The sequence below is a fragment of the Antechinus flavipes genome, chromosome 1 (assembly GCF_016432865.1).
Source record: "Antechinus flavipes isolate AdamAnt ecotype Samford, QLD, Australia chromosome 1, AdamAnt_v2, whole genome shotgun sequence".
Lineage (NCBI taxonomy): Eukaryota > Metazoa > Chordata > Mammalia > Dasyuromorphia > Dasyuridae > Antechinus > Antechinus flavipes.
Window position 1 is genome coordinate 540,662,419 of NC_067398.1, and position 26,761 is coordinate 540,689,179.

At 34.5% G+C, this 26,761-nt stretch overlaps 1 long non-coding RNA gene across 2 annotated transcripts in view; it reads left to right on the top strand.

Annotated features, from left to right (window-relative positions):
* The window catches only part of LOC127544117 (uncharacterized), a 54,293-nt gene that overhangs the window by 15,382 nt on the left and 12,150 nt on the right, over positions 1-26,761 (top strand). For both annotated transcript variants that reach the window (XR_007949374.1, XR_007949373.1), the window contains exon 3: positions 13,042-13,135. This is a non-coding gene — a long non-coding RNA (uncharacterized LOC127544117). The remainder of the gene's footprint in view (positions 1-13,041; positions 13,136-26,761) is intronic.

A 26,761-nucleotide genomic window follows, 5' to 3' on the forward strand; every position in this document is an offset into this window, starting at 1 on the left:
GAAATTGTACAACTATTTTAAAAAGCAATTTGGAATTCTGCAAATAGACTGAAAAATCCCAAGTATATATTAAGTAAGAATCAATAAGCAAAAAGTTCCTATATAAACAAAACTTTGTTGTAGCACTTTTTGTGATGCCCAAAATTTAGAAATAGAGGAGATGCCCTTTGATTTAACAATGACTAAATAAATTGTGATATATGATTATAGTGGGATATTATTATGCTATAAGATATGGATAAATATAGAGAATCATGGAAAAATCTATATAAATTGAGACAATATAATAGAGACAAAAAAAAAAATCACAGTAAGTACTATAATGTAAATTGAAACAACCAATGTAAATTTTAAAGATCCAGTAGGTCTCAGTTGAAGAAATTTCCATACAGCTAACTGCTTTTTAAAAAGACATATTCTGTTATACACTTCTTATTTTGGCATAGTTTGCCTTCTCACTAGATTTCCTGCTTCTCTGATTTCCCAAGTCTTTACCTACTGTTTTCCAAAGGGATGTTTCATAAATGCCTCTCTTTGATTACTCATGTTCCTGAAATTTATTTTTTTTAATATGGGCTTAAAATTTTTAAGCTTTAGTTATTTTTTTTTTGATCCATTGCTTTAAAAAAAGTTTCTTTTCATACACAGTTTTAATGAGCTGCCCAGTTCTATTACTGAGAGGCATCAGAGTGTTACAAGGGATTAACCATTCTTTCCAGGAGCTATCTCAGGTTTCACTGTTCTCCTGTGATTTACCAAATGTCATTTTTTTTCACACTCCTGGCCAACTCTTCATCACAGTCATTATCCACCTCTCTTGGTGATCTACTTAACACCTCATTAAAAAAAATATGCTAGTTCATCTCCTTTCTCACCTTTCTTCTCTTGTCAACAAGTTCTGTGTTTTTCTTTCCTTTCAGTTATGGTGCTCAATATTTGTCAATCATTAGGTCTCCCTTTGGAACAGTACAGTTTATTTACATGATTTTTTTTTTTTTACTCAACTACTTCTCCTTCCATCTCAGCATCATTATTTTCAGCTTCTACTAATTTTTACACCCTCAGCATTGCATATGGACAAAATTGTCACTAGTGTTAGGAGAAAGGAACTTTCCTTCAGGGTACTATCACTCAGGAGGGTATTCTTCTTTCCTATGGAACAAAGGTGTTTTATGCCATTATAGTCTTCCAGTTGCCAATTATCATATATCACATTATCCTAAAGTCACCACCTCCTGACATGATTGTGCCCATGGTTAGAGCTATGTGGTACTACCACTACAACCATGCCCTCTGTGCCCCAGGCAAAAAAAAATTAAATTACTAATGACTAATTATAGTAATGTGTGGACCTTACTGCTACTATTTAAGTACTTCACTATTGGGGCACTGGGAGACAATGCACATACTACAGTTTTCCAGTAACACCTGGAGGAAAAAAAATATGTGCACACACATACATTATGTATGTCTTCATTACTATATATGTGTAATATGTATGTGTATATGTGGGTATATATGTGTGTGCATGTATATATATCTTCTTTTCCAAGAATGAACCATATCTTTCCAAGAAGAGAATAATCATGATACTGAGCAAGTATTTTACTTCTCTGGGAACAATGTCTTCATCTGTAATACATGAAGTTAGAACTATATGATCTCTAAAGTTTCTTCCATTTCTAACATTCCTGATTTCTATGTTCCATGTAAGGATGACTTAAACAAATCTCTTTAAATCTTGGATAACAGTAAAAGACTGCTATTGATCTAAGCTTGCTTTTAGAGTTAAGTATTTTTGTTATTCATATTTTGCAGAAGAGAAAATATGCTTTGAGAAATTGTAAGTCCTCATCACACAAATAATCATTATAAGAAGCAGAAATTTTGCCCAAGTCTTTTAATTCAAATTATTTATCAAATTTTCATTGCTAGGGATAAAACAAGAAAAATTAAAAAGTCCCCTATCCTCAAGAAGCTTACATTCTCCTGGAGGAAATTCATAGATACAGCAATACAATATATGTGCAAAGTAAATGCAAATAAGGACAAGGAAAAAATGTGAAAACTGATTTCTACTGGTAATCTTTAGAGATGGTAGTTGAACTGAAACTTAATTCTGAAAGGCAAGTGTGAACATTCTAAAAGGCAAATATCAGTCCAGAAATATAGGCTGAAATCAGATTGTGAAGGGCTTTAAAGTTGATGTTAAATAGTGTGTATTTCAAGCTGTGGAGTCACTAGAAGTTGTTGAGCTGAGTAGGGGCGTGGTGTGGAAAGAACTACTTTAGGAATAATAATTTGGCAGCTATTTATTGGAAAAAGGAAAAAGTGATAAGAGCCTGAACTATGGTAGAGACTACATAAGCAGAGGGGTTGAATCTTTGTGTGTGTGTGTGTGTGTGTGTGTGTGTGTGTGTGTGTGTATTTCCACTTTATAGCTTTTTTGTAAGCTTTTGAGTTCCAACGATTAGCACTTGAAATATTTTTGTTGACTAACAACTGATAAATAATTTCCCAAAATTACAAGATTGATTTGAATTTGCGTACTCCAGATTCCAAGGCTAACTATCAAACCACTGTACCACTCTACCCTTTCCAGTAATACCTACACACACTGACTTCTAAAGGTATGGTTCAGTTCTTTATTCTTTAGTATAAATGGACATTGGATAATAATTGTTGTAGATAATTTTAAAATTCTGACATTGAAAATTCTAGGCAAAAGGAGAGAGAATGTGTTGAGTTATATCTTCCAAATGGTTCACATAAAATCTATTATCTTTCTGGATTGCCAATTTTTTTAGAGAAAGAGAGAGCAGCAGTTTTATTATGCCTCCATCTCCATGTATAGCTTTTATGGTATGTAGTCTTTCATTGTATCTTTCCTGAGATATTCTAGGAGATGGATTATCATTTTCAGTACTAAATAATATCAACTCAAAAAGAAAATACAAGTGTTTCTGCCTAATAAACATCATCCATTTCCTTCCTCCCTAAGATAAGAGGAAAGAAAATATATGGAAATAGATTCCCATTTTGTAGTAATTTCATTTTCTATCCTACTGGTTATTGAATCATTTCAGAAGATGTGCACACATAAAAATCTTATCAGAATCATATGGTTGCCTCTAGCAAATAGTACAAATCCATATTCAAGATTTCTCTGACCATAGATGCACATTTTGGCCTGTATTGGCTATAAAATTTCCATTGTCATTTCAGAAAGTTGTTTGAAGAAAAAATAATTGTCAACTCTCCCAAATACATGGGTTATTTGTAATGTTTGTTACAAGAAATGTCATTAACCCGTTCTTTGATCACCCATAAAACATTTGAGGAGAATAACTTCTTCAATTCTATGCAGCAGAATTTGAGCTCCCATATGATATTGGAGGCAAGGGGGCTATTACTTCATTTCAAAGTGCTGCTGCCCTAACACTGCAAATGTCAGCATGAATATGTGTGTATCTATACATTTTGACTTTTAAAGACTTTTGTGTATAGATATATACATACATATGTACATATGCTTAACTATGTTGAAGGCAAATCCAGAAATGAAATACCAAGATACTATTAAAATCAGATTCCAATGTATCTAGGAAACTCTACTAAAATTTGGACAAGTCAGTCAGAAACCTGAATGCCCTTTTTATTCATTTGAGAGGGGGGTTAATTTTATTTTATTTTTTAAATAATAGTTTTTATTTTGAAAATATATGCAGATAGTTTTCAGCATTTAGTCTTGTAAAACCTTGTATTCCAAATTTTTCTCTCTTCCTTCCCCCATCTGCTCCCCTAGACAGCAAGCAATCCAATATATGTTAAACATGTTCAATTCTTCTATTCATATTTCTACAATTAACATTCTGCCCATGAAAAATCAGATCAAAAAGGAAAAAAAATGAGAAAGAAAACAAAAAACAAGCAAACACCAACAAAAAGATGAAAATACTATGTTGTGATCCATATTCAGTCTCCCTCTTTCTAGATGTAGATGGCTCTCTCCATCACAAATCAATTGGAATTAGCGTAACTCACCTCATTGTTGAAAAGAGCTGGGTCCATCAGATTTGCATGTGGCATAATTTTGTTGTTGCTGTACAATGTCCTCATTGATTCTACTCATTCCACTTAGCACCACAGTCATATAAGTCTCTTCAGGCCCTTCTGAAATCATCCTGTTGGATTATTTCTTATAGAATAATAATATTCCATAACATTCATATGCCTTAACTTATTCCGCCATTCTCTAAGTAACGAGCATCCACTTAGCTTCCAGTTCCTTGCCATTTCAAAAAGGTCTGCTACAAACATTTTTGCACATAGGTACTTTTGCCTTTTTTATTATCTCTTTGGCAAACAGGCCCAGTAGAGATGCTGCTAGATCAAATAGACAGTTTGACTGCCCTTTGGGAAGAGTTGCAAATTGCTCTCCAGAATGGTTGGATCAGTTCACAATTCCACTAATAATGTATTAGTGTCCTAGGTTTCCCATATTCCCTCCAACATTTAAAATTATATTTTCCTGCCATTTTAGCCAACCTGAGAGGTATACACTGGTATCTGAGAGTTATCTTAATATGTACTTCTCTGATCAATAGTTATTTAGAGCATTTTTTCACATGACTAGAAATAGTTTTAATTTCTTCACCTCCAAAAGTGTCTGTTCATATCTTTGATCATTTATCAATTGGTGAATGGCTTATATTCATATAAATTTGAGTCAATTCTCTATATAGTATAGGAACAAGGCCTTTATCAAAATCCTTGGACGTAGAAAAATTTTCCCCAGTTTCCTGTTTCCTTTGAAATCCTCTTTGCATTTGTTTTGTTTGAAAAAAAATCTTTTTAATTTAATATAATCAAAATATAAAATATTTGGGTATCTATCTGCCAAGGGAAAGTCAGGAACTATATGAACAAAATTACAAAACACTTTCCACACAAATAAAGTGAGATCTAAATAATTGGAAAAATATCAAGTGCTCTTGGATAAGTTGAGCAAATATAATAAAGATGACAATACTACTTAAACTAATCTACTTATTTAGTGCTATACCAATCAAACTCCCAAGAAACTATTTTACTGACCTAGAAATAATAACAACAAAATTCATCTGGAAGAATAAAAGGTCAAGAATTTCAAGGGAATTAATGAAAAAAAAAAGCAAATGAAGGTGGCCTAGTTGTACCAGATCTAAAATTATATTATAAAGCATCAGTCATCAAAACTATTTAGTACTGGCTAAGAAATAGAGAAGTTGATCAGTGAAAAGGTTAGGTTCAGAGAACAAAATAATTAATGACTATAGCAATCTAGTGTTCTACTTTATGGGAGAGTTTACCCCATTCACATTTATGGTTAAAACTACTAATTCTGTATTTCCTGCCCATCTTATTATCCCCAGAATATAATTTTCTCTTTCCTTTTTCCCTTTACCTCTTCCCCAGTATTTAACTTATGAGCACCACTTGCTTCAAACAGCCCTCCCCCTTTAGAATCTCTCTCCCTCTAGAGTTCCTCCCCCTTTCTTATAAAACCTTTCCCCTACTATTTCTGTTTTCCCTTCTCTTTAGTCTACCCCTTCCTTTTTTGCCTTTCCCCTATCACTTTTCAATAAGGTGAGCGAAGTTTCTCTGTAAACCAAATATATCTAATATTTTCTCTTTGAATCAAATCTGATGAAAGTAAGATTCACACAGTGTTCATCCCCCTCTCTTCTTTCCTTCAAAGATAATAGGTTTCCTTTGCCTCTTACTGAGATGTAAATTCCCTCATTTTACACCCACTTTTCTCTTTTTCTGGTACAATCTCCTTTCCACCTCTGGTTCCTTTTTTATATTATAACATTAAAATCAAATTAAACATGCACTCTCTATGTATATCCATAACAAAGATACAGTTCTAAAGAGTTATTACATTTTTATACTTCTCTTGAGTCCTATATTTGGAGGTGTTGGGTGGGCATGGCCAGGTCCTGTGAAATTCTGGGGATTCAGGGTTCACTGTAAATCTTTTGTGTTTGCGTTGGATGTTTTATAACTTCTCTGGTGATCTACTGGCTTGCAACTAGAACAGAGTAGCCAACACTGGTGTAGATTCCTTCCCATAGATTCTCCACCATAGAGTCTGCATGACCTGTGGAGACCTCACTCCACTCCAGGATCTCTACAGACTGTGCTGGCATCCTATGCCTGGCCATCTCCTTCCCTGCCCAACCGAAACAGACCTTTTCTGATGATCTTTGAAATTATCTTCTGCTTGTAATTTCCTGCATGCCTAATATTTGATTTTTGCCAGTCTAGAATTAATTCAGAACCTGAACTTGCTAATTAGTTGATGTCTTGGGAGAAGATCAGAAAGAAGTGTGTATCCTCTCTGCCATCTTAGCTCTGCCCCTACCCTGGTCCTTAATTTTCTTTCTCTGCTTTGCCTCTTAATGGTTTAGATATCAGCTATGATATCTGTGTCATAAAAGGAATTTTATAGGACTCATTCTTTCCCTATTTTTCCAAATATTTTATAGCATCCAAATGTTAAATGCTAAAAGTAATATCAAAACTATAAATCCCTATTTCATTGAATGTTCACATTTCCCCTCTGAAATATAATGCTTACTTTTATTTGGCTGCAGTACAAGCTCTTTTGCCCTTTGTAATATCATATTCCAGACCCTTCAGCTTTTTAAAGTGGAAGCTGCTTGGTCCTGGGTAATCTTGATTGTGGCTCCCCAGTATTTAATTTGTTTCTTTCTGGTTGATTGCAGTATTTTCTCCTTTATCTGATAATTCTGGAATTTATCTACAATATTCCTTGGAGTTTTCATTTTGGGGTCTCTTTAAGAAAGTGATTGGTGAATTCTTTCAATGGCTATTTTACCCTTTGTTTCTAGAATATCAGGGCAGTTTTCCTAGATGATTTCTTGAAAAATGTAGTCTAGGCTGTTTTTTTTTTTTCATCATAGTTTTCAAGTAGTTCAATAATTTCTTAGATTGTTTCTCCTGGATCTATTTTTCAGCTTAGTTGTTTTTCTGATAAGGTATTTTTTTTTTCATTTTGGGGTTTTTGTTTAATTTATTCTTGAAGTCTCATTGATTTGTTTACTTCCATTTGTTCAGTTCTAATTTTTAGTGAATTATTTTCTTCAGTTACCTTTTTTACCTCTTTTTGCACTTGGCCAATTGAATTTTTAATGAGTTGTTTTGTTCATTAGCTTTTTTTTCTTTTTCACTAATTCTATTTTTTACGAAGTTGTGCTATCATTTTTTCCCCCTGTTTTTCTTCTAACTTTCTTTTAAGACCCTTTTTGAATTCTTCCAAAAGAATCTTTTAAGTTGAAGAACAATTTTTTTATCACCCTTTGAAGTTTTATCTGGGAGATATTTTGTCTTTAGTGTCTTCATGATTTGAGATCTGTTCTTCCCTGTCTCCATGATACTTATCTATGGTCAAGGGCCTCTTTGTTTTTTTGCTCATTTTTCAAGGTTGAGGTCTACATTTGGAGCAAAGGGGAGATTGTTTCAAGCTTCCTCTACAGGCAACAACACCTTCATTCTGGGATAATGATACTAGATTGCTTCCTATGCTGAATGGGTGCAGTCAAGTCCGCATTATGCTGGGGTTTAGAGACCTACTATTTGCCTTCTGTATTTGTGTTGGAGGTCACACAATAGTTTGCTGATCCACTGGCTTCTGAGCCAGGACGGTGTAGGCAATGCTGCTGTATTTTGGCTAAGAGTCTCTCAGCAGATTCCCTCTGCGTGTGAAGACCTCTCTACTCTGGACTTCCATATGCTGCACCTGCACTGGGTGGCCTTCCCCTTCTGTCCTATTGAGAAAAACCATTTCTGAAGTTCTTCCAAAATATCTTCTGCTGAAAATTTGTTACATTCCAAATATTTGTGTGTTTTGTCACTCCACAACCTGTTTAACGGCTTAATCACATGTTTATTCTGAGGGAAGTCAGGAAGAATTCAAAGATCTATCTATCTCTTCCATCTTGACTCCACTCCCCCCATGGCATTTTTTTAGAAATAGAAATATTAAACAAACTAATTCGTGTGCAATTGAATAATATACAGGAAGAGAAAATGTCAGCAGCAGCCATCTAATTCTACTCCCATTAAAGTAAATTTGGACAAAGTCACAAAAGCAGAGTGTCAGAAGTCCCTTTGAAATCAGTACAAAATACTTTCTATTTTAAATGGCTATGTAGAAAAGAGAAACATTTATTCTCACCTTCCCTCTAGAATGCAATCAGAATTATTCATGCCAGCTATGGCCTGGTTGCAATGCATTAGATTGCTATGAACATAGGGCTGACAAAGATGAGTGTCCTCCTTTCCCCAACTAAGAAAGAGTTGAATGAATCAAATTGTTTTATCTCTTTAGACTTCATATCATCCCATTATCCCTGTCCACTTCATCTTCAGGTGACTTTCTGGATTCACTTAACACCTCAGAACTTCATACCCCTTTCTTAATTGGATTATAATCTGAGAGCTCATTTTCATTCCTTATGCTATCCTACAGAGCATGTTTGTTAAGTAGGTATGACTTGCTTAATATTACTTAAAAGTTAAATTACTTGATTTAGTTATTTTTAGATATCTCTTTAGATAATCATTATTTATTCATTGGGGATCTATAACCTGTTTTGCTAGCAATACTATTCACTTGGTCTGTTGAAACTAACTACCAAGAAGGTTATGGAGCCACCTTTCTTCCTCTTCCTATTCAAGCCATACAAGACACAGCATTAACAGTCATGGATTATACAAGATAGCATTTGGTTTTAGCCATTTATAAAATGTTTTCTGGATAAAATAGCTAATGAGTCTGAGACACTGATTTAGACCCCCCCAAAAGACAACATATTTCTAAAGCTTAAAAAACCCTATCCAAACATTTTAAATATTAATTTCCAATAATTTTAATGAGAACTAGTGACCATTGCAAGATCAGCCATGAGCACAGATCTAGAAGAAAATAAAATTTACTGTTGCTTATGCCATTCTAAAAATAAAAAAAGATTAAAACTATCTATTAAAAAGGATGGTCACTCACTCATTTCAGACATTATTGCTTTAAAATGGATGGAAAAAATATCAAGTCCAAAGGAAGATGTTTAGGGTAGTAAGAGAAATAGAACTCATAGCTATTAGAGAAATTGGGGATAAGTAGATTGAAGAAGTATTAGAAATAATATGATCACTTTTTTATAAAAAATTAAACATTTGAATTATATTAACTTAAAGAGATTAATGTTGTTTAGTTTGTACAAGAATACAGACTAGGAACCAATGGGCACAATTTAAAGGGGACAGATTTTGGATAAGAAACAACTTCCCAACTACTACAATTTCTAAAACTGTAATAATAATCTTAGTGATTACTATATCTCCTGCCATGTAAAGAGTTCAGTTATTTAAATGTTAAATATAGCAGTCACGTTGTGAAAAAAATTAGATGATTTATGAATCCTCCTCTAAATAAATAATTCCAAGATTCTGTGATCCTTACATAAAAGAATATGAACAGTACCAATATTGAAGAGCAAATCGTTCCAAAGTATCACAAAGAGATCTGAAAAAATTATATATACATTTCTACTTGGGCAGAAAAATGATTTTCATCTCCATAAGACAGTGATACATAGAGTTCTAAAGTAAAAATTAAATTTATGGATTTTAGAATGATATAGATGATGGCATTCTACTTGACAGTGGTTGTTTTATGTTTAAAGTTTAATTGAAGATGAAACTGCTGGACTACTATTGGTGATCTCTGAATGATCACAGAGAACAGAAAAGGTTCTGAAAATTTGGAGAAGGGTCAGTGTTGTCTTGATATTAAAAAGGGCGGTGGAGGGAAGAGGGTACAAGCTATATCTAATCTGTAAAGCTTAATTTTTATTCCCTTCCAAATTACATACCATATTAACAAGAACAACATTTAAATCCAGTACAGCTTCATCAAGAGATTGTGTCAGATTAACTTCATTTCCATTTTTATAGAGTGTAGTGTTCTTCTTTTGTAAATTATGATCGTTCTTTGGGAGCAGGTTTTTTTGGGAGCTTCTGGAGGCAGCCTTAGTTTCAGCTCAGAGTAATCACCTCAAATGCAGACAGCTGTTAAAAATTCAAATCCTTTATTGTTACCTTCAAAATGGCCTACTTAGCTTTCTTAGAGGCCTATCTCTCTCTTTTTGGTTCCAAGAGCTCCTGTTGCTAGTTCTTTCCCTCTTCCAGCTTCAGCCTCTCTTCTTCCAAATCCCCCACTGACTCCTGGCTGAGGCTCATCCTTTTATATGCTCTTTTAGAGGTCAAAGCTTGACCCCTCCTCTGAGAGAGTGGGATTGTGGGTTCCTGACTTGTAAATCTCCCAACTGAATCCTATCTTGTGAATCTCAAATGCTAATGTGTGAACTCTTAAAGGTGTGAACTTAAGCACATAAGCATTGTTTCTATCAATTCCAGTGAGTTAGCACCTTGTTTCAAGTTCTGGCCCATAACAATAGAGGTTGCTAAACTAGTAAATAAGAGGAATAATAGGTGAAAGATACCTAGAATTCAGCAAAGTAGTTGATTATTTCATGCTCTTAACATAATAAAGATATAAATGGAGTATGTGATAGTACTCCATTTTATTTATCTTGAATAAACTGAGTGACTGGGTAAACAGTATATCATGAATAGTTTAATGTCAACTTGAAATTTGGAGTAAAGTGTCTCCAGAAATTTTCCTTGATCCTATTTTGTTTAATATTTTTATCAGTAATTTGGATAAAGGCATAGCTGATTTACTGATCAAATTTACATATAAAGCTAGAAAAGAAAGATATTAAATTGGTAGATGGAACCAGATTCCAAAAAGATGTATACTGACCAGAATGATGGACTGAAAACTATTAAAATGAATTCAAATAGGGATAAAAATAAAGTTCTACATTGGTTTAAAAATCAATTTTACATTACTAGATGGATAAAATAGCTATCATCAAAATGATCTGGATATTTTAGTGGACTACGAAGCCAATGAGATTCAACAATATGATGTGACAAGAACAACAACAACAAAAAAAGTTAATATCTTTCTGGACTTCATTAAAAGAGACCGAGTATTGAGAATAAGTCCCCATAATAGCCCAACTTTTCTCTACCCTAATCAGACTACATATGGGTAAACTTGTGGATGTCATATTCATGACAGACATTGATAACTGGATAGCTAACCAGAATGGTGAGATAACTAGTGACTATGATCTATGAGGATCAGTTGAAAAAATTAGGGATTTTTAGTCTTAGGAAAAACACTTTGAGGAGAGAAACATTAATAATTTTTAAATACCTAAAAGAGTCATGTGGAGAAGAGATAATACTTGTCCTCTCTGATTTTTCCTGATTCTATCCTTCTCTCATCCTCCAGCTCTTAGGACCTTTTCTTGTATTTATTTTTTATTAATCCTCTTTTAGACTGTAGGGACAGCTAAGTGGAACAGTAGATATAACACTGGGCTTGTAATTAAGAAGACTAATCTTTGTGAGTTCAAATCTGGCGTCAGACACTTCCTAGCTGTGTGATTGAGGGCAAATGATTCAATCCTGTTTACCTCAGTTCCTCATTTGTAAAAAATGATCTGGAAAAGGAAATGGCAAACTACTTCAGTATTTTTGCAAATAAAACTCCAAATGGGATCATGAAAAGTCAAACACAATTAAAACTACTAAATAGCATCTAAATTGTAAGATCTTTGAGGTCAGGAACCATTTTTCCTTTTTGGGTCTTTTTTTTAATCACTAAAACTTAGTAATTAGAACAGTATTCTATGACATCCTTTAATAAGTGTTTGTTAAATAATAAATTGATCTCAAAATATAAAATTAGAAGTGATAGGCAGAAGTAAAAGAAAAAAGTCATAATAATAGCTAAAGTTTTATGGCATTTTAAGATTTCTAGAGCACTTTACACATATCAATCCTATGAGGTAAGTGCTATTATTATCCCTATTTTACAAACTGGGAAACTGAAATTAAGACAGGTTTAGTACTTAAGCCTAACAATCATTAAGAAATAAACAAAAGTAGAATGTGCTCCAATAAAAATGAACAGTTTTCTTGTCATCATGAAGTAGAATATTGCTGATCACTTGTTTCTAAAAATCTTCAAATATGGGTTGTACTTCCTAGGACCCTTCTGCTTCTGAAATTCTGTGACTTTAAAATTCTGTAACACACCTGGACCATGATCTCTTTTCCAGGCTATTGAGGCTTCCTCTATGCATGTCACAGCAATATGCTTGACTACAAAGTCCATGTCAAGGAAAGTGGGACAACCTTGCTACCACAAATGATCACAGATGCATAGCCAATTCTATGTAGACAATTTGATAGTACTAATCAACTGGATTAATGATGTCATATGGATTCATAATCAGAAAATACTCAGTTCTGATTTACAACAAATACAACAGTTTTCTTGCTCATCATTTGTCAACCTGTTTCCTAATTTTTGCAATAGGTTTTTTTTTTAATTTAATAATAACTTTATATTGACAGAATCCATGCCAGGGTAATTTTTTTACAACATTATCTCTTGCACGCATTTCTGTTCCGATTTTTCCCCTCCCTCCCTCCACCCCCTCCCCTAGATGGCAAGCAGTCCTATATATGTTAGATATGTTGCAGTATATCCTAGATACAATATATGTTTGCAGAACCGAACAGTTCTCTTGTTGCACAGGGAGAATTGGATTCAGAAGGTAAAAATAACCCGGGAAGAAAAACAACGATGCAGATAGTTCACATTTGTTTCCCAGTGTTCTTTCTTTGGGTGTAGCTGCTTCTGTCCATCATTTATCAATTGAAACTCAGGTCTCTTTGTCAAAGAAGTCCACTTCCATCAGAATACATCCTCATACAATATCGTTGTCGAAGTGTATAATAATCTCCTGGTTCTGCTCATTTTACTTAGGATCAGTTCATGTAAGTCTCGCCAAGCCTCTCTGTATTCATCCTGATGGTCATTTCTTACAGAACACAACAGTTTTAACTAAAGAAATATAGAAGATTCATCTCAGGAAGAATGTGGAGAAGAGAGATGAAGATAATATTCAATCAATAAATCAAGGTATTTATTGTTTGACAAGTTCTCTACTAATTAACAAGGATAATAATAAATTATGGTTAATAAATAACAACAATAATAAACATTAATCTAGTATTTTAAGGTTTGTCAAGAACTTTACAAATAACACATCTATTGTCACAAAAAATCTGTAAAGTACTATTATTGTTCTCATTTTTAAGAAAAGAAAATTGAGGTAAAGTGTTACCCATGGTAGCATTGCTAGATCTTTCTGACTCCAAATTCAGGGATTCATGCACTGTATCACCTTAACTCCCTACAAAAATAAAAATATTTTGACATTGACAAATGTCAAATTTAAGGCCCTTACGTTCTAATGGGAGAAAATGTGTGTGTGTGTATACATACACACACACACACACACACACACACACACACACACATACATAACATGCAAAATGAATACAAAGTGGTTATGGGAAGGAGGTACACTGAACGCTAAAAAATAACCTCTTTCATTTGTTTCCACTTCTTACTATTTAATCTAGGCTTTTGAACAAAGAACAAAAATACTAAACTTTATCATTTGCATTTTAAAACATGGCTGCTCTGTAACCCCAGACAAGTAGGAAGGATACTAACCTATCTTGATATCCAAGAGCTAGCTAAAAGGCTCTTTGTATCAGAAATGCTATTGGCAATGAAACTTACCTTGTGCCCCACTCCTCTCATTTCTGCCCTATGACTTGAAAAATGCAATCACAATCATAAGTCTATTTTGAGATATTTTTCTAAATGTATATCTAAAGGATCTCTTCATCAGAAAACTGCCTGTTCATATCTACTGGATCAGTTATCTACTGAGGAATAATTCATATTCTTATTGATTTTACAAAGTTCTTTATATATTTGAGATATGAGACCTTTATCTGGGAAACTATTAATTTTTCCCCTAATGTTCTGCTTTCCTTCTGATCTTGGATAATTTGTTTTAAAAACAATTTATAGTCATATTAAAATACACTATAATCATTTTTGATTCGAAATTGAGATTTCATACCTATCAGAGCAGATAAAATGATTGAAGGGAAAGGCAACAAAATGTTGGAGGTAATATGGAAAAAATGTGAGGTTAATTCACTATTGGTAGAATTGTAAACTCATACAACCATTTTGGAGAACAATTTGAAATTATTCCCAAAACAGTACTCTTTGACTCAGCAATATTAGTACTAGGTATATTTCCAAAGATAGTTAAGGAAAAGGAAAAGAAACTATATGTTCTAAAATATTTATCATAAATGTCTTTGTAGTGGCAAGGAAATGACTGAACAAGTTGTGTTTAAGAATCATGATAGGATACTACTATGTTACACAAATGATAAGCTTCTTGATTTTAGAAAAACATGAATTGTTCTCTTGGTTCTGCTCTTTTTACCCAAGAGAACATTATATACAGTAACTTATATTGTTTTAAGAACAACTTTGAGTCACTAAGTCACTTTGACTATTATAGATACTCAAATTAACTCCAAAGGCCCTGTAAAGAAAGATGCTATCTATATTCAGAAAAGAAATGATAAATAGAAGTATGTATAGAATGATTTTACATATATATTTGTGTGTATGTCTAACAGTAGCCTTCGGTAAGTGGAGCAAGAGAATAAAAACAGGGGAAATGGAAATTGCATATTGCATATATGGAATTTTAAAAGTAATAGCAAGTTATACATAATAGATTTGTAGTTTTATGGAGATCTTTTTTTATTCTACTATTATGGCAATGTTTGTTTTATTTCATATGCTAAAAATAAAATAAATACTATTTAAAAAAGTAAACTAAAAAAAATTGGGGGAAATGTTGCAGTTGCTATTGGAAAAGTCATATCTTTCCTGAATTCTAGCAGCCATGTTCAAACCTTGTATTTTCAGTCAAAATTCCCAGAAGGGACCCCTTAACTATGATGACAAAGTTATTGCAAGTAATTACAATCCATTTAACAAGACAAGGTTCCCCATAGATTCACCAATAACCACTGGAAAAGTAGAACCATTCACCTTTTTAAATGGAGGCCATAATTGTTTCCTGTTACTTGAGTCCAGAACAAATGCTTTCTTTATAATTTACATGGCAGGAAGACATCTGTATTTAAGTCAGTGAGGAAAACAAGCAGAGGAGACTTCCTGCCTTTAACATAAACAAGAGGATTATGATCAACTCTCAGGCTGGTGTACTAGAATCAATTCTGTGAATATAGTATAATACATTGCTATCCCATAACTGCCTATAGATTTTTTTTTTCACCAAGAAAAATGTTGTGGACTTACACAGACTAGGTTCAATGTGGGGACTATCCCAGTAAAATTAATTTCTCTTTTAGCTTATATTTGGGTCTTTATAAATTTGGGAAAGGGGATCCCCATCTTCTGTATATGCACTCATGTAGAGTATATAGGTAGAGCACTGGATAGTACTAGGCCTGCAGTTAAAGAAAACCTAAGTTCAAATCTAGTCTTAGACACTTTCTAGCTGTGTCAGTGATCACAGGGACTGGTCCATGATAGGAGCTATGCAAATTCTTATTCCCTCCCCAACTCCTCCTTCATGGTAACATTATATACTAGATATAGAACAGTTTTATTTCATCCCCACTGAAACTGAAAGCCACATATAAAAGATTTACCATCATCCATAATCAAGCAATGCAATTATGCTTCCTCTTTAATTTATCACATTTTTTCTCTTAGAATCATATGTAGAAAACCTTTACCACAACCAATACATTCACCAAGAGAATACTCTCATAGCAAATTAATAGGCAATGAAATTGGGTTAGCCAGAAAAACAACTCTCCAACATTCCAACGAGCTCTACTTTCACCATGGAAATACATACAGACTCTTAGATTTATGGCATTCTGTCTCTTGAAAGAAAAAAGAACTCGGGGTTGATAAAAAGGCAACATGAACTATCTTAATAACTCCCAATAATAGCAGAAGGCAAATATAAGGCTTGTTGATCCCAAATATCAAGACTTAGTCTCTTTCTGATCCTCTAGGTCCAGGAACTAAGCCAAAAAAATCATCCCTAATCCCTAGGAGAGAATTTTAATACTCTCTAAGAGATTGACAATGAACATGTCCCAGACTCTCTATAGGGAACTGCAATAAAAGTCACAAACAAAGACTAACTTCCATGTAACTTCTTCAGTTTTATAAGGTGATAAATGACCTTTATCACCCCCATATAGAATAAACAACCAGAGTAACTTTCTTTTTAAAGAATAGCTATTTGTTAAAGTAAAAGATAATAGGTAACATGCAATGTTAGAGAACTGACTTTTGAAACTAGGAAACCATGCATTCTTAAAACTACTGCCTCTGTGTCTAAGGTCAAGTTGATTCTTAGGGCCACAGTCTTTCTGAGTCTCCAAGTTACAGAGAAGGTGCTGACCTACATTGCTACAGGTGGTTTTCTCATGTAGGAATTCCTAACACAAATGAAAACTCAAATTCAATCTTTATCCTTATAATGGCTACAAGGGCAAAAAGTCATTGTTCTAGAAAAAGAGAGATGCAACATAAATTGGAGGATGAACATAAGCAAAAATTAAGAATTATCATAGTGTGTACATGGAACAGTTAAGTGACTAGAATGAGTGCAGCTGTGGGGCTTAGAAGACAGTAAAAATAAGACTTAGAAAGAATTAAAGGAATAGAAATTTTGAATTGATAAGAATTTCATTATAGGCTCTTGAGTAGAGGTACTGAAATAAAGATATGAAGTAGAAATGAAGAAAGTGATTAATGTGGCTCGGCTCTGCTTTGTGTAAAACTATACCTGGTTCCCAAAGGTCATCTTCCAACAACCTAGACACAAAAGGTAGTTGGTTCTATCATATTTTGGAGGATTGTTAACTTCATCCCTTGAACTCAGAGTTTAATCACCATGATCATGGTGTTACATGCTCCAGGGAGAAAACGAAATGAAAAATCCTTTATTAGCTAAATGACATAGTTAAAGACATGTTTTATTACAATTTAATATTATCTATTCTCTATATGGAAAAATAATGTCTCAAAATAATAATCTAAGAATTGGAAGACACATCTAGTCAAGTTTAATTGAAGACAACAAACATTGATGTTAGGTGCTGGGGATAGAATGAGATAGTTTTTGCCCTCAAGATTACAAGAGAAGGAGAGGGAATACAAAACACACACAAATAAGAACAGCACAAGTAAAATTAAGGAAGGGGAAGACATGAATTCCTGGAGGATCTGGGGATAGCTGATTTGAGCCTAGAAGGCAAACAACAATTTTGAGAGTCGGAGATGAGGAGGCTGGGACACATTAGGGAGGACTTTAAATGACAGGCTTTAAATAAACAGGAGTTTATCTTTTATTCTATGAATAATGAGGAGCTACAAAATGATTTTAAGCAAGGCAGTCACATGGTCATGAGCCTGAGCCTTAGTAAGACTATTCTTATAGTAGGAGGTAGCAAAGCAAATACAGATTTTACAATAGTCCAGGTAAGAGATGTTGAAGGTCTAAAATAGAAAAGTATCTATGTTACTATAGAGGAAACATAAATGTTTTCTAAGTGTAAATGATAAGCTATAGCAACTGATTATAGCAAAAGAACAAGGAAAGAGATGAATTTGAATGCTGAGATTTTCTGGTTTTCTCAATTTAGAAAGGGAAATTGGGATGAGGGACAAGTTGTGGGAGAAAGGGAATACTGAATTCTATTTTGGACATGTTAAGTTTCAGTCGAATATGAGACATCTACTGTGATTGAACCTTAATACCCTCTACGGCATAATCAGCCATTGGTTTTCTACCCATTTCCAATTAAGGGCAACCCACTAGCTTCTGAGTCAACCCGTTCTGCTTTGGGATAGCTAAAAGTATTAGAAAGTTTTTCTTTTTATCAAGGCTGATTTTGCCTTTCTGTTTCTTTTGCTCTTTGCACAGTTATTCATTCTGGGGCCCTAAAGAATAAATCTAATAACTTCCACAGAACAGCCTTTCAAAATCAAAGATAATTTTCAGGGCCCTCTTTAGTTTTTTTTCTCTAGGCCAAACCACCCTTTTTCAATCAACTCTCACCTAGCTTGATTTCAAGGAACTTTTACTATCCTGTTTGTTCTTCCCTAAATGCTATTAATCTTAACAATGTCCTTTCTTAAAACATGAAAACATTATTCAAGATACCATCTAATTGTGACAAAGCACAATTTCACCTTTACACAGTCTAAGATTACCCCCTCCCTTTAAAAAAAAAAGCTGTTATATTCAGCTTATAGTATACTAATACCATTATTTACATTTAGATATCCTAATACTCCTTTTAATCCTAATAATACCTTTTTTACCTTGTGCCTTTTAGGCTTTATATTTATTCCCTTCCTAGGAATTATATTTACATAATTACATTCCCAGAATTATATTTATATTCTAAATTTTTATAGTGGAAAGAGCATCTGTCTAAAAGTCAGATGATTTCTAGAGCTTGCACTCACTAGCTAGGTAACCTCTCAGTTTTCTCATCTGTCAAAAGGGAATAATACCTAATTTACAGATATTTATATGACAAAAATGCTAAACTACTATATTAATGCATGTCAGCTAAAATTATTAGTTAAAATTTTCATTTGTACATACAAAACTGGGATTAGATTGAACAAATATTAGTTACTTAAAGTTTAAAATTTTGACTTCCAAAGAAAATTCTTCATTTCTTATGTTAATATAATAGCCTCTCAAAAAAAGGGGATGTGAATTTCAATGAACTAAGATTAATGCCCTAAATTATCCATATAAAAATATAAACATGATTTTTTTATGATATCTACAGTAGTTACTTTTAAAAACAAATGAAAACAATCTTAAAGAAAATATTTTAAGTAGGATCAAATGTATAAGATCAAATAAGACCAAGTTTGGAAAGATAGTAGTCATAATGCATTTATATAGGGAATGAATTTTTTTTCTTTGTTGTAACAAAGAACTATAAATTTCAAGGATGCCTGTTGGAATCCTTACTAACTGCTAACTAATTAGAGTTGATCTAATCTTACAAGAAGATGTTTTGGGCAGAACCTGAAACAAGGTACTAAGTAGAACTAATTAATACAAGGCTTGTGTTCACACCTTTACTCATTGGAGTTCAATGAGTTCACACCTCCCTTGAAGCTCTTTGGGCCAGAGAGAGCACTATGGGAGAAAACCCACAATCCCTCTCTTGAAGGAGCATAAAATGAGCTTCAATGAGCCAGTCAAAGAAGTTTTTCAGAGTGAAGAAGCTACAAGTCGAGATTTCACCGGAATGACATGGAGAGCTCTTGGAACCAAGCAGAGAGATAGGCCTCTAAGCTAACCGGGCTATATTGGAGATAATAAAAGATCTGAACTTTTATCACCTGGCTGCTTTTTGAGAAGAAAAAGCTCACCACATTTTGGCGCCTGAACAGGGACTGATTCAGATCCATCTGAACTAGATCACAACATTTTGGCGCCCTGAACGTGGGGCTAACAGACCCCCTCAGTGGATTTCAGTGGAAAAGCTCCGATCTTGATTCAAGTGGAAAAGCCTCTGATCCTGATCCAGTGGAAAAGACTCTTCAACCCAGAAATTAGGGTGAGTGCAACAAAGAAATTTTGTTAGAAGAGTTAAAGTAGAATTTCATCTAAGATGGGACAGATATTTAGAAAACAGCCTGTTTCTGTTCAAGGAAAATGTTTAGAGAGCATTGTCAAAGTTATGGAAAGCCAAGGTTTAATTATAAGTTTACAGCAAATCACTGAACTTTTACAAACTGTAAAGGACATATGTCCTTGTTTCTCTCTTGATAAGGAATTAGATCTAAATGAATGGAAATTGGTTGGAGAGGATCTTTGTCAATTCTATGATAAAAATGGGCCTAACTCAATAATTAATACATATAATGTAATACAATTGGCTATAAGAAGTTATTTAAGTGATAGAATGATGAAAAGGAAAGTACAGGAGGAAGAAGTGCCAACTTTACTAGGTGAAAAGGAGGACGAATCAGATGAGAATGGAGTTAATTACAATTCTGAGTATGATACTTCACAGCAGGAGGAATTAGGTGATTCCACATCTCATGACCCTCCCCCTGCAATTAACCTTTCATGGGTGGAACAAGGGGGAGGGAGAGAGACAGAAACACAGTCAGCTTCTCCTGTAAAGCAGAATTTGACAAGATTAGAAAAAGCATTAATTAAAGCAAAAAATGAAGGAGAAGATATATCTGATTTTATAAATGCATATCCTGTGATTGAAGAGCTCAACTCCTCAGGTCAAAAAGAGAGAAAATACACTCCTTTTAATTTGGGAAAAATTAAAGATTTGAAAAAGGGTTGCACTCTTTATGGGGCTACATCATCTTATGTGAAGATGTTACTGGATAATTTGTCTTATGAAATCCTAACCCCGAATGACTGGAAATCCATCGCTAAAACATGTCTTGAACCGGGACAAAATTTATTGTGGCTTTCAGAGTTTCATGGATTATGTAGGATTCAAGCCCAACACAATAGGCAAACAGGAACTATTGTACAAGTTGCTTTTGACCAACTAGCTGGTCAAGGTCAGTATGCAGAGAGTTCAGAACAGATTTATTATCCCATAACAGTGTATGAGCAAATTTCTAAGGCTGCAATAAAAGCTTGGAATTCTCTCCCTGGACAGAAAGATGGAAATAATGCTTTCACAAAAATAGAGCAAGGTCCCAATGAACCTTTTGCAGATTTTGTGGGACGTTTGCAAACAGCTGTAATAAGAACCATTGGAGATAATGCAGCAACAGAAATAATGACTAGACATTTGGCTAAAGAAAATGCCAATGAGGTTTGCAAAAGAATTATATGGGGGCTAAACAAAGATGCTCCTTTGGAGGGGATTATAAGACGCTGTGCCACAGTGGGCACAAATGCTTATTATGCCCAAACTATGATGAACATGGAAAGACAAGGTCCTTCTTGGCAGAGGAATTCTAGAGAAACTAGTCAATGTTTTCAATGTGGAAAAATTGGACATCTAAGAGCCCAATGTAGATACAGAGATACAATGAGAAGACAGGGTGAGAGAAAACCCAAAAGCCCATGTCCAAAATGTAACCGAGGCTTTCATTGGGCCTCTAAATGTATATTGACCCAGAGGAAGGAGAGGCAAGGCCCAGCTCCAAAGTATCAATCAAAGGACAAGTGGGGCATGATAGCAGCTGAGGTTACACCCAGAGAGACTTTAGAAATTCAGAACTCTGATGTCATCAACCAACAGAAAAGCAATCAGGATTACAGTTGGGAAGAATACAGGCCTTTTAAGACAACAAGGCAATATCCAGTGCAAACAGCTCCAATGTAATTACCAGATGATGAGGAGAAATCCCAAATTTGGTAAATAGAAGGGAATTAGATTAACTGCTTGGGGAAGAGGATCTGCTTATATTTCCACAAATGGAGAAAGAATCAAATGGCTGACAAGGAGACTGTTAAAAAGACTTTTAAAATCTTCAGGAATTATTGGATTTCCTAACACAAGATGAAACTGTTTTAGTTCTTGAAAAACCAGCAAGAATCATTGTCTTCCCTGAGATGAAAAATTGTTGATGAGACCTTTTGCAGTACTTCAGGGCTTACAAGAATTATTAGATTCCTGGCACATGAACTAATGGACAATGGATTGCTTATGGACTATTTCTAGGGCTTATGGACATGTGTAAATCTTCAGGTTGATTCATGTTGTTACATTACTACTAGCCTGTGTTATATTGCTATGTGCTTATGTAAATTATGTATAATGCCTCCCATATTGATGGATTTATGTATACCATGTATATCGGTTACAAAGTTCTGGCCCATATTGATGGATTTATGTGTACCCCTTCAGAAACCCACTAATCTGATTAGATTTCCTATTTCCTTTGGTGTTTTCATCTAACAAAAGAAAGGGGGAGATGTTGGAATCCTTACTAACTGCTAACTAATTAGAGTTGATCTAATCTTACAAGAAGATGTTTTGGGCAGAACCTGAAACAAGGTACTAAGTAGAACTAATTAACACAAGGCTTGTGTTCACACCTTTACTCATTGGAGTTCAATGAGTTCACACCTCCCTTGAAGCTCTTTGGGCCAGAGAGCACTATGGGAGAAAACCCACAATCCCTCTCTTGAAGGAGCATAAATAGAGCTTCAATGGGCCAGTCAAAGAAGTTTTTCAGAGTGAAGAAGCTACAAGTCGGGATTTCAGCGGAATTATGCCAGAAGCCCTCTCTCCGAGGCAAGGCAGAATATTTTCCACTTGGCTGGCTGGTGGCAGAAGAAGAGTTTTCAGAGGAAGAAGCTACGAGTCGAGAGTTCAGTGGACAACCAGATTCATCTTCATCTTACACCACTGTGGTAGGTGGCTGGGCTCCTGCACGCCCCCCACTGAGACCAAGCTGGTCTGAAAGACTCACCAGAAAGCTAGCCGAGCCCCAAGTGAAGGAAACAAGAGATTCATTCCATCTCTGTGCTGGTTGGAGGCATAAGAAAGCAGAGGCAGACGCTGAAGGACCAGACCTTTGGATTTGGCGACATTCGGAGGGCTCTAAGCTAAACCGGCTGTGTTTTGAGAAGAACAAGAACTTCAACAGATGCCCATCAATTGAGGAATGAACAAGTTGTAGTATATGATTATGACAGAATACTATTGTGCTAGGAGCTCAATGGTCTTAGGAAAACATGAAAAGATGTGCATGAAGTAATGAAGAGTACAATGAGAAGAACCAAGAGAACATTGTGTATGGTGACAGTAATATTGTTTCAAGAATGACTTTGAGTGATTAATTAATTTTGACTATTATAAAATATCCAAATTATGTATAAAGGACATATTAAGAATGATTCTGTCTGCATCCAGAGAGAGAACTGATGAAGAAAAGTATGTATAGAAGGGTGGTGAATGGCTTGTGTTTTTAACATTACAGATGCTAAGTATGAAAAGCAAAGAATGAAATTAAATTTCAATGACACATCATAAGTGGAGTGAAGGGGCAGGAAGGAAAGAGGAGAAGTAAAAAAGAGAAAGTTTGGTACTAAAGATAGAAATAAGTTTATATATGGTTTCAGTCAGAAGTTGATTGGTGGAACTACCTCAATAGGAAATAATTTTAGTTGCCCAAGATTAAAAATGGGGCAAAAGTCAACAGGTTTATCTTGCACTAGAGAACAGAACAATGACAAGTTAAAAGTAGCTCAACAGAGAGGTCTGTAGCGGATGGAAGTAAGAGCTTTGTTGAAAGGTGGTTTTGGGGAAAAAGCAACTAGGTCAGTGAGCATCAGTGAGATACAACCAATTGTTGGGAGATAAGGCCATTAGAGGTGTCCAAGAAAAGATACCACAGAGAGAGGGAATCTGTTGTCCAAATAGCAGACTAAATACCAACATTTGCAAGAAAATCTGTGAGATATTGTTTCTCCTTGGTGTTTGAGAAGATTTCCCTTATTGTTTACTTTTCCATTTGCCATTAAAATTTTGTGTTTTTTTTTTAATTGATGATTCCTGGCTTATCAGTTATCCAACAGTGACAGGAAGCTAATTGTAATAAATAGAGAACTAGCCTCAGAGACAGAAGTTTAAGTTTACCTAACTAATTCTCCACTTTCCATCTTCTACTATTATGTTAGTTTTGGACTCCATGGAACCAATCCCCCAACCAAAATAAGCTGATTACCTAAAATGTCATCATATTGTTTGACTCAACTCTGGATACTCAACACTTTCTCAATTCCTTCAGCCTTCTCTTCCTTTTTAGTGTAGTGTTGAAGGATAAAACAATCAATTCCTCCCAAAGCTTTACTTTATAGGAGGCTGGGATCTAGACTTCCTAGCTAAGTCTTAACCTTCCATGTGTATTTCTTCTTGATTTGGGCTTCATGGAAAGAGGGAAAGTATCTCCTAGTGCTCCCTGTTTTCTAGCTTCCTTTTTTGTGTTAACTTCCCCCAAATCTCCTTAAGGACAGGACATTTGTTTTTCTTATTTATATTCCTGATTCTTAACACAGTGATTGTCACAGAGTAGGTGCTTAATAAATATGTATTGACTGACATCTGAAATATAAGGACTATGTGATAGAACAAAAGCTATTTAACACCTCAATGAATTAGTTTCCTCTCTGAGACCAAAACCAAAGATTTATCAATATGCATTGGTAAAGGGATTTGCTCCTCATCAGAACATTTCCTGTCCTGATAATAAAATACAAATTTGATTAGGCAGTGCATATTTTCATTTTTTAGAGACATAAACTGTATTTATATGACTATGATTGTTCTCAGTCACCCCATATTATTGAGCCTGGAAGGGAATGACAACAGCACTGACTCTGAAATCAGAAGACTTCTTTATAAATTTTAATCTGCCACTTCCTCTCTTTGTGATCATAATCTTGGAAGAATTTTTTCATCCATATATCTGAGAAGAGGGAATTGTACTAGAGACCCCTTTGCTCCTCTCTAGAAGACAGTCTAGACATGTGGCTCCTCAGAGAGCACATGAGATCCTTTGATGCCTGAGCTGTCACCTTTGTTTTCAGGAGCAGGACCCTAGTGGAGATGGTTCGACATCTGTTCTCAGGTTTTTCCTTCCAGCAGAAAGAAGTGGGAATAGGAAGATGGTGTCCCATATTAACTCTTTTATTAGTTTACCAAGTATACAAAGCACAAATAATCCCCTTTGAAGGTTTGGATCCTCTAGATTCTACTGGAATTGGAGATAGACATGCTCAAGATTTTATATTGTTTTCTCTTATAGAAGGTAATCTGGATTGAGAAAGAGAGAGGGAGACACACACACACACACACACACACACACACACACACACACAGAAGGAGGCAGAAAGACACACAGAGAGGGAGACAAAGAAAGAGAGACACAGAAAGAAAGACAGAAACATAGAGAGAGACAAAATGAGAGACAGAGAGAGAAACAAAGAAAGAGAGGGACAGAGACAGAGAGACAAACAGAAAAGAAAAAGAGAGAGAGATATACAGAGACAGAAAGAGAAAGAGACAAAGAGAGAGAGAGAGAGAGAGAGCAAAGCCTTCCTCATTTTATGTACTGCAATATAAAGTGAGAGTGGAATTTGTATTGTAAAGAGGACCTAATTACAGGAATAGCATATCAAAATAACACTTCAGAATAGAGAGTGGGGGGAATAGAAGTATAACACTTCTCAGTTTCCTTTTCAGGAAAGCTAATGATAGGATTTAAAAGCTACTTGGCAACAATTATGAAACATGGGCAATAAAACAATATAATTGTACATGAGAGAATAGATATCTAATTGATGTTTACTTGTTTAATTAGTTTTAAATTCAATTAGTTTAGTGTAAACTGTGATTTAAAAGAAATGTTACTTTGGTTACATTTTTTCCCTGTTGTGCTTTTGTATTTTTGAGAAAAACAGATTATGGATTGACCTACATACCAGAACATTTCTAAATATACTATGTTGCCATTAAGGGAAAGCGAGCATATTATATTTGTTGTTGTTTTTGTTATCACCATTATTGTTGTTCTCTCCTCACAAACATCTATGACATATACAAGTTAGAGACTAAATGACTGCCTGACCAGGAAAGATTTACAAAATTTCTATTGCTCTTTGAAAAAGTACCATTTGGAGTATTTCTATGGCAGGGTGCTTTATTGGCTATTATTTCTTGATTTTGCTCTATAGCAAAGCAGTAGTACTTTCAATCTTAGCCTCTAGACCTCTGTGGGAACCCAAGTATATATTATGAGAGTTCAGTTCATGATTAAAAGTTGGCCCAGTAAGTCCATGGGTTCCTCTAAATGGATGTCAAACTATAAGGAATACAAGAGAGTGAAATTTTACTCTTCCTTTAAGAATCCACTCAAATTTCACTTTCTAGAAAAATCATTCAGTTTCTTCTGGGCATACCAGCTTGGTTTAATATTAATCAATCAGATTATTGTGTATTCTCAAGATGGAGGTCTTTAATCCATTATTATCTCTGATTGAAGAAATTTTGATAACTTCATCTTTCATAGTAATCCTTCTCTTACTTGGTCAAGAGGGCAAAATATGTTTTTTCAAATATAATTCCTGAAGTCTAGCATTTATCCTTTTTGAATCCACTTAACATATTCTTCCCTGGATAAGACACAAGTTATAAAATATGTTACAATTCTATTGTCCCAGTTGATTTCTAACAACTTTGGGCTTAAAAGATTACCAGAAAATATTCAAGGCAAACTTATAACAAGGAATCCTTCTGTCTGGGGAAAATTAATTCAGTGAGGACCTCAACAGAAGCTCATAAAACAATCTAAGGACAATCATACAAAGAACAAACTATCTCCTAAAAAATGGGCCCCTCTCATTTCTCAATAGTTGAAGTGGGAAGGTGACTCAGGACAGGGATAAAATGGAGATCTACTTGATACACTGGTAGAGTAGGAATAATCTTGCTGTAAACTGTATAAGGAAAATGGTCTTTTTTTGTAAAGTGAGAATGACCTTCCTTAAAGTTAGTGCATCCCTTCTGCCAATTTTGTCAAAGTCCCCTTTTGTCTGTATCAGGAAAAGTTCCATTTACCCTATGCTATTGTATACTGTTTAAAATAAAC